Consider the following 9861-nt stretch of genomic DNA (forward strand, 5'->3'; position numbering starts at 1 on the left):
GTAGTTATAGCTCCCCCAAACTACTGMCACTCTCTACCTCCACCACATATTCCTCTCCCCCATCTCAGATCCAGATCCCCTGCGTGACTCAGCGACATGTCAGGAACCTCTGTTTGTCTTTTTCTCTCTCTGTAAATAACAGCTCCTTTCTCCTGTAAGTGGGTCATTTTGTGTTTTCCACACACGGCCCAGTAATTGCAATCTGTTCTGCTCCCGTGGCCCATGTATTCACTCGTCAGTCCCTCTTTTAACTTGCCTTGCGTTGTAGCCATCAATGGCTAATAGTCCAGAGAGAGAGAGAGAGAGAGAGAGATAGATTTTCCATTATACAATGTTTATTTTTCACCCTGCATTACCTTGGTTTAATGGAAATGTGACACAGCCATTTCAGGGAATAGCTGAGAACATTGTGCCTTAGTGGATAATCAAACCCTGGTCTCCCAATTAAACCTGAACACCATCCAACTTAACCCAAATTAGACTGAAGCAGTGTCACATATAGTTGAATTGGCTCCTTATTTGAACCAAGATGCAATACAGAGAGCCCCATCCCTCTGTCATTGCCTTACCATTATGTTTATTTTTCAATATCCAGGGTCCACGTGTAAATACTCAACCCTACTCCTTATTCGAGACAAAATGGATGCCCATTACAGAGCGCTGCTCTCTGCTAAAGGTACAGTACTCACAGTTTCACCCTCACTACGGCACGCACAGTGCATAACATACCAGCTGGTCTCCACAAACACACGGTCTTGTTCTATTATGTTTTGCAGCTTGTGTGGACTGCTCCCCGCCCAGATCTCTCCTCACCAGTATCAAATGTAAGTGCTTTTGAAATAACCTCGCGGCTGATGTGCCATCTTAAATACACATATATACAGTAAATATACATATATACAGTAAATATACATACTGAATCTAAGTAGGTAGGACTGCAGAGGAGTCAAACAGATGGCAACGTCACACCGGATTCAAGAGGAGATCAACTTTAGAATTCTCGAAAGTGTATATCTCCTTTCTCTGCTTCCTCGCCAGAAGTAATTTAGAACCAGCGGAGGAGACATTCTGTCCGATTAGTGTCGTTCTGGTGTGGTGTTCACAACCCTGTCACTAATGCAGCGGTCTCTGCCACTGGCGGAGTCAGTATCTCTCTCAGAGAATGTGGGCTAAAATTGCTCATATGTATATTCCCACAGATGCTACATTGTAGACACTCTCAAGCAGCATTAGCTTGTTGGTAGTTGATTTAAGAGAGGATTGAGTAGGGATGTCCACGTTCAACACACACTTATGAGGAATTCTCTAGAGAATGATGGTATGTACTTTATCTTACACATTCGTTTCACGTTTGTAGTTCCTAAGTTTTATGCAATCAACCCTTTGGGAGTGACATTCCCTGAACTGATGTGAGTGCACTTATCCCAAGTATAAGGATACTTGGGACGCCTTGGCTCATGATATGTTGATTGGGTCATCACTTCAGTATGATTGTGAATAGATTACTTCTATTTGGTATGATAACTGTCAAATGTAATAATATTGTTGTTGTCTATGCCACAGACTGTGACTGGCAGAGGAGAGAGAGATCCAGACAGAGGACAGGAGACCAGAATGACAACCATGCAAACCCAGCCAATCCCAGCGTACACACAGCTCTCAGGGTGAGACTTGTCTGTCTAGTCCCTTATCTAACACCGGACATGTATGGCCCAGATATCCTCAGACCTGGCTAACAGCTGCACTTTAAAACAACTTCTCAAATCGTTCACGATGGACCAAGTTGACCGCAGGCATCATGTCTACACCTGGTATTAAATTGTTGTTTTTATCTAAATGCATCATCATCTAGATAAATACAATAGTGGTGGTCCCCATGGACCAATCTCCATCCCATCCCAATACCCCTTTTCCATGTACAGTTGAAGTCGGAAGTTTACATACACCTTAGCCAAATACATTTAAACTCAGTTCTTCACAATTCCTGACATTTAATCCTAGAAAAAATTCCCTGTCTTAGGTCAGTTAGGATCACCACTTTATTTTAAGAATGTGAAATGTCACAATAGTAGTAGAGAGAATGATGTATTTCAGCTTTTATTTATTTCATCACATTCCCAGTGGGTTAGAAGTTTACATACACTCAATTAGTATTTGGTAGCATTGCCTTTAAATTGTTTAACTTGGGTCAAACAAGTTTTTTGGCCACAATTTTGGAAGTATGCTTGGGTCGATTGTCATTTGGAAGACCCATTTGCGACCAAGCTTTAACTTCCTGACTGATGTCTTGAGATGTTGCTTCAATATATCCACATAATTTTCTCCCTCATGATGCATCTATTTGTGGAAGTGCACCAGTCCCTCCTGCAGCAAAGCACCCCCACAACATGATGCTGCCACCCCCGTGTTTCATGGTTGGGATGGTGTTCTTTGGCTTGCAAGCATCCCCCTTTTGTCCTCCAAACATAACGATGGTCATTATGGCCAAACAGTTCTATTTTTGTTTCATCAGACCAGAGGACATTAATCCAAAAGGTACGATCTTTGTCCCCATGTGCAGTTGCAAACCGTAGTCTGGCTTTTTTATGGCGGTTTTGGAGCAGTGGCTTCTTCCTTGCTGAGCGGCCTTTCAGGTTATGTCGATATAGGACTCGTTTTACTGTGGATATAGGTCCTTTGCTGTTGTTCTGGGATTGAATTGCACTTTTCGCACCAAAGTACATTATCTCTAGGAGACAGAAGGCGTCTCCTTCCTGAGCGGTATGACTGCTGCATGGTCCATGGTCACTGAGTTTGAAGGTAGGCCTTGAAGTACATCCACAGGTACACCTCCAATTGACTCAAATTATGTCAATTAGCCTATCAGAAGCTTCTAAAGCCATGACATCATTTTCTGGAATTTTCCAAGCTGTTTAAAGCACATTCAATTTAGTGTATGTAAACTTTGACCCACTGGAATTGTGATACAGTGAATTATAAGTGAAATAATCTGTCTGTAAACAATTAGGCCATGTCAAGAATTAGGCCCTGTCAAGAACAAAACCTAACCCCTCCTGCCTAGGCACTGAAACAACCTAGATCTGAAACAACTTGATAGGTGTAAGCAATAGGGTGAATGCACTTTGAAGTAAATCTCAGCTTTGTTAAAAGTACACTCAAGAAAAAACATACTTATATCAGTGATTCAGGAGTATCATTAAAATAGTTAAAATGCCCCTAGAGTCGATTGAGACACTGTTGCGTCAATCTAAGTTACATAACAAATAAATTCCCATCAAAAATGGTCAGTTTAAGCTAGAGATATGAGGTTTTGCATTGGCTGCGTATCAATCCACCGCATCCGTCAGTGTCGTACTACCGCATCTGCGGTGAAAAGTGGCAGCTGGTTGAGAGAATGCCAAGTGTGCAAAGCTGTCGTCAAGGAAAAGGTGGCTACTTGAAGTATAATCAAATATCAAATATATTTAGATTTGTTTAACACTTTTTTGGTTCCTACATGATTACATGTGTTATTTCATAGTTTTGATGTCTTTACTATTATACAATGTAGAAAACAGTAAAATAAAGAAAGCCCTGGAATGAGTAGGCGTGTCCAAACTTTTGACTGGTACTTTAGGACAGGCACTTCAAAACCTTGATTCTTATTATTTATTTTTTTACTGTCCTTTTTGCCATTTATGAATGTGTTATTATATGCCAAAATCAATATTTTATCAAATAATTTTTTATAATTTTTTTTTTATACGTAAAGGGGTCTTACAATTCAAAATCAAATAGCTAAATTATCCATAGTATGACCATCTTAAAACAATTCCATATGTCAGCTTAGCACCCCCCCAACATCTTAGACTCTAATTAATTKATATGCYCCACCCATATTTGACAACTATACAGAAAACCCTTAAATTGTTGAAATAAGTMAATCAAATCAATAAGAGAATAGTCAAATGAACTGATAAGTGACACAGACATGGTGGCATGAAGTGGTCTGTGGTCACCACCTGCAGAATCACTCCTTTATTGGGGGTGTCTTGCTAACTGCCTATAATTTCCACCATTTGTCTATTCCATTTGCACAACAGCATGTGAAATTTATTGTCAATCAGTGTTGCTTCCTAAGTGGACAGTTTGATTTCACAGAAGTGTGATTGACTTGGAGTTACATTGTGTTGTTTAAGTGTTCCCTTTATTTTTTTGAGCAGTGTAAAAGTAATCAGGTGCTGGAGTTAAAGAAACACAAGTACATTTAATGAGAATAAATGAGAAGCATAGAGAGATAGGCATACTGACATAATGATGAACCTGTAATTGCATTCTCTGTGTGGACTGTGAATGCATCTCATCTCCGTATAGTATATATGCTGACTATTCTTTCCCCGAAGTCCCCGCACGCACGCACACACACACACACACACAAACCCTTTCCAAGTCCCTGAGCACACATCAGTACGCTGAGGTCAACATTAAAACATGCAACAGCATCATTACGTGTCCTGCACAATAATCTCCCTGTAGTACAGTAGCGTCTTGAAGTCCCATGCAGACGATGCAGAATGGAAGGGGAAGTGCTCAAAGTTGCAGGTTAAAATTAAAATTAAAGACGTAAAAGAGCTGCAGTTCTCCCCTCTCTCCTGGTATCATCCTTATTCTTCGTTCTGACTAACAATCCGCTTTATTTTTTATGAGTCTTTTAGAGACCAAATCAAGAAGTACCACTGTTAGCTGTGTTGAATCAAATATGATCACTTGATAGTTTGATAATGCTGTGATTGTGCAGTGGTCTGGTCTTTCTCTCTCACACCTACTCACCCTCTATCCATCTCTCCCTCTCTCTCTATGCCTTCCTGTGGGACTGTTAGCTCATCCACTAGATTGAAGGGATGGAGTGACTCAACTGTGAGAGTCAGCTTGATTCTGTTCTGATAACTTGCTTCCTTGATGTCCTTACGCCCTTGCAGATTTGAGAGAATACTTGCCATCATTTTCCTCCTTGAATTACTTTCATTTTTATATATCGGTTGAGAACACATTCTCATTTACAACAATGACTTGTAGCCAGCCACACTAGTCCCACACTAGTCCTCCATTCTAGGGTCAGAAAGGCTCAGAAAATGTTGTCACCATCATACTGGAATCCAGCCTTAGTAGCCATCTTAACGCTCAGCATGACAAATTGAGTGTGCTATGTCATGACCGTACAGTGTACCGTGCGAACAGAGCTGACCAGATGACAGTGACCGTTCAACCATGCAAGTGAGTGTTTGACGGTATGATAGGTGACCATGCTGAACACGTTGATTGAGCACGGTTGTGGTTATCGTGCATCGATTTCCACAGCTCCACGCTACAAACCTTCTGCTGAGTGTGTGTGTGTGTGTGTGTGTGTGTGTGTGTGTGTGTGTGTGTGTGTGTGTGTGTGTGTGTGTGTGTGTGTGTGTGTGTGTGTGTGTGTGTGTGTGTGTGTGWGAGAGAGAGAATGAGTTAGTATCTTTCTGCCTGTGTATCAGGCCACAGATGAGGAAGCTGCCACCCCCATAGTGAGGATTATACAGAAAGACTTTAGTTCACTTCAAAGCTCACCCTCGGACCACCCTTGTTGTGTCCTTTAAAGTGTTACTGTACAGTATACATCATTTCATTTATAGCCTACTATAGAATGAAACCATCATAATTGACAAATGTCTCATGAGAACCTGTCTGACTGGAACTACTTCATTTTGACCTTCCCCATATAAAAAGAGTGGTATGACATACAGTAATGACATAACATGAAACAACTCGTAGTGACATTTCAGGTATGAGTTATGCCAGGACAAAGTGACGCTCCTCTTCTCCCTGTAGGCACCCCAGCCTGGCCACCCCACCTCTAGGGACCATCAACAGGCCCAGGGGCCCTACCAGAGCCCAGCTCAAAGGACCTACAGCGGGGACGTCCTGGACAGACACCCAGGGGTGTTCCACAGGGCCGGCCAGGAATYTTTCACCCCCAGGACCCACAGGAACCAGCATGACTCCTTCCTGTCTCAGTATCGCTACTACACCCCACCGCCAGGCCAGAAGAAGGGACAGACTGAGAGGTGATGCTAACTGCTTTTGGGAGACAATTGCTGCTGTAAAATATGCTTGTTCTCTTTTATAATCATGGCTTATGTACATTTATATGCCTTACACCTTTGAGTCCATTGAATTACAGAGGTATTGAACGCTAGCAGCAGTGTTAAAATCTATCTAAAAAAAAAACACATTGTTCCGTAATCCTAATAGTTAGAGGCAGTAGAATGCATTAATTACAGAGTGAAAAGGAAGAGAGAGAGGAAAGAGGGAGAAAGAGCGATAAAGACAAATGCATGCACAATGCCAGTCCAGAATGCTAGCAGCGTGTTGTCGTTATTAGGCCCATCATCTACATGCAGTGGGCAATAAGCTTCATGCTAAGCAGGCAGAGAGAGCTAGCTGTTATAACACTTAAAATGAATAAAAAGGACTGAGAATAAAAACAGTTCAAAAGTACTTTTTTTAGAACTGCAGTAGCAGAGCAAGTTAAAAACCACATGAAACTGGCACCTAACACAGACGTGGCTCACCATAGTTAAAAGACATTCCACTGACAAACAATCTGGCAAAACTTCTTTAAGATGGCAGGTGACCCAATTACTGAACGGAAACACCTTTGTCAATTACCCACTTCCATTTGCTGGACGAATAGAAAATAAGAAACTTAACAATGAACACCTGACCGCAATTGGTTGAAAACTATGGAAMATATTTAGTAAATGGAATGTTTGATAAATGACAATGAAATAAGGACATACACAAACATAACTTGCTCTAAAAAACACTTGGAATAAATACGCGTTGAAATGTCTTTAGTGAAGGCCACTCCTTCACACAGACCCAGAGGAAGGAATAAGTTGTTTTTTTAAATGTGAGGGATTAAAGAAACACACACTCACTTTCAATCATAAACACATAAACAGAAGGCATTTGTACCTGTTGGTTTTCTCAATGGCTCATCACTATTCCTGTACAGGCATCGGTCCTGACTCTCCTGACAATGATTATTAGCCCCCCCCGTCATCTTCATTATCTCCATCWGTTTTCCATCCGTCTATTTCCTCCTCTCCCTCTTGACAGGAAGAAGCATTCCTCTTCATCACAGAATACATCTGGGGGTAGTTGCCATGGTCACAAGGTCAGGTCAACAAGGAAGCACCTGTGTTTTATGTTACCGTTGCGTAATATGTTACATTACATAACCACACACACCACCTTATATATACAAGAGCTTGATTGAACCCATGTTGATAAAAGGTCAATGATCCAGACATAGCATTGTGGCATACCGGCATAGCACCATCATCATTAATGTGTTTACCCCTTCTCCCCTTTCTAGTATCCTGCACAGTGGTCTATGAAATACAATGCGACAAACACAGGAGCCGATCAAGCTGTCAGGCTAGATAATAAGTAATTACTATGTCATTAATTAATAATATACACAGTTATGTAATGTAATAGTGTATGTAGCCCAGACATGCATTGAAGAGCTGCTAACGCCCATAGCAGAAAGAGGTCAATCTGTATTTGGAGTATTGAAGTAAAGACACCTGATAGACAGTAGAAGACACTGAGTTGTATCCAGTTACATTAAGCTGATATCAATATACATGAATACTGTACATGTATAGATTTCCAATCCACTGTATTGATTGTATGGAATTCTATTCATATTCCCTAGGGAGGAAGAGGAGAAAGAGGGGGATGAGGAGGAAGAGGGGAAATATCTACAGTTCTTGGAAGATGTGACCAATGATATTTTACGCTACGGGTTCTACTCTGACAGGTGAAACTTTAATGTTTTCCATTACATTTCCATGAATGTAAGGCGGGAGGGCCGACAAGCTTTGGAGTCCCCTCTGAGATCGGGCCTCCCAGATGGCATACAGTATGTACACGTCATATGCCATATTTTAACATTTTTTATGACAGGACATAAGCTTTGAAACTCAAATTTCTTTCTCAACCTCATAATAATAATAATAATTTGTTCAGCTTCTATAGCTCTTTTCATTACAGAAAGAATCTCAAAGCCCTTGAAAAGAAAAATTAACAAGCATAAAAAAGAATAATAATAAAAAGAATATATCAAATCAAATTGGATTGTTCACATACACGTGTTTAGCAGATGTTATTGTGGGTGTAGCGAAATGCTTGTGCTTGTGCAATAATATCTAACAAGTAATATCAAACAATTTCACAACAATACACACAATACACACAAATCTAAAGTAAAGGAATGGAATTAAGAATATATAAATATTTGGACAAGCAATTCCGGAGCGGCATAGATTGAAATACAGTAGAATAGAATAGAATAGAATACAGTATATACATATGAGATGACGAATGAAAAATATGTAAACATTATTAATGTTCCATTGTTAAAGTGATTTCAAGTGATTTCAAGTCTATGTATATAGGGCAGCAGCCTCTAAGGTGCTACTGATGGCTATTTAACAGTCTGATGAACTTGAGATAGAAGCTGTTTTTCAGTCTGTACTGACCTCGTCTTCTGGATGATAGCGGGGTGAAGAGGCAGTGGCTCGGGTGGTTGTTGTACTTTATAATATTTTTGGCCTTCCTGTGACATTGGGTGCTGTAGGTGTCCTGGAGGGCAGTTAGTTTGCCCCCAGTGATGCGTTGGGCAGACTGCACCACCCTTTGGAGAGCCCTGCAGTTGCGGGCGGTGCAGTTGCCGTACCAGGCGGTGATACAGCCTGACAGGATGCTCTCAATTGTGCATCAGTAAAAATGTGTGAGGGTTTTAGGTGCCAAGCCAAATTTCTTCAGCCTCCTGAGTTTGAAGAGGCACTGTTGCGCCTTCTTCACCACACTGTCTGTGTGGGTGAACCATTTCAGTTTGTCAGTGATGTGTACGCTGAGGAAATTGAAGCTTACAGTACTAGTCAAAAGTTTGGACACGCCTACTCATTCAAGGGCTTTTCTTAATTTGTACTATTTTCTACATTGTAGAATAATAGTGAAGACATCAAAACTATGACATACACATAAGGAATCATGTAGTAACCRAAAAGTGTTCAACAAATCAAATATATTTCAGATTTCAGATTCTTCAAAGTAGCCACACTTTGCAATAATGATAGCTTTGCACACTCTTGGCATTCTCTCAACCAGCTTCACCTGGAATGATTTTCCAACAGTCTTGAAGGAGTTCCCAAATATCCTTTAGTAGTGTTTTTTGCAGCAATTCGACCATGAAGGCCTGATTCATGCAGTCTCCTCTGAACAGCTGATGTTGAGATGTGTCTGTTAGTTGGACTCTGTGAAGCATTTATTTGGGCTGCAATTTTTAAGGCTGGTAACTCTAATGAACTTATCCTCTGCAGCAGAGGTAACTCTGGTGCTTCCTTTCCTGTGACGGGTTTTCCGGATTGATTGACCTTCATGTCTTAAATTAATGATGGACTGTCGTTTCTCTTTGCTTATTTGAGCTGTTCTTGCCATAATATGGACTTGGTCTTTTACCAAACAGGGTTATCTTCTGCCTTGTCACATCACAACTGATTGGCTCAAACGCATTAAGAAGGAAAGAAAATCCACAAATTAACTTTTAACAAGGCAGCCCTGTTCATTGAAATGCATTCCAAGTGACAACCTCATGAAGCTGGTTGAGAGAATGCCAAGAGTGTGAAAGTTGTCATCAAGGCAAAGGGTGGCTACTTTGAAGAATCTGAAATAGAAAACACTTTTTTGGTTACTACATGATTCCATATGTGTTATTTCATAGTTTTGATGTCTTCACTATTATTCTACAATGTAGAAAATAGTAAAAATGAAGAC

The 9861-nt window shown here is 40.7% G+C and overlaps 1 long non-coding RNA gene across 1 annotated transcript; it reads left to right on the top strand.

The window, feature by feature from the left end:
• Positions 1–1583: 1583 nt before the first annotated feature.
• On the top strand, positions 1584–7191 carry LOC139028746 (uncharacterized). The gene is made up of 3 exons (XR_011480971.1): positions 1584–1664; positions 5842–6077; positions 7135–7191. It is a non-coding gene; the product is annotated as an uncharacterized lncRNA (long non-coding RNA).
• Positions 7192–9861: the final 2670 nt, after the last annotated feature.

This window comes from Salvelinus sp. IW2-2015, linkage group LG14, assembly GCF_002910315.2.
Source record: "Salvelinus sp. IW2-2015 linkage group LG14, ASM291031v2, whole genome shotgun sequence".
In the NCBI taxonomy this organism is placed as follows: domain Eukaryota; kingdom Metazoa; phylum Chordata; class Actinopteri; order Salmoniformes; family Salmonidae; genus Salvelinus; species Salvelinus sp. IW2-2015.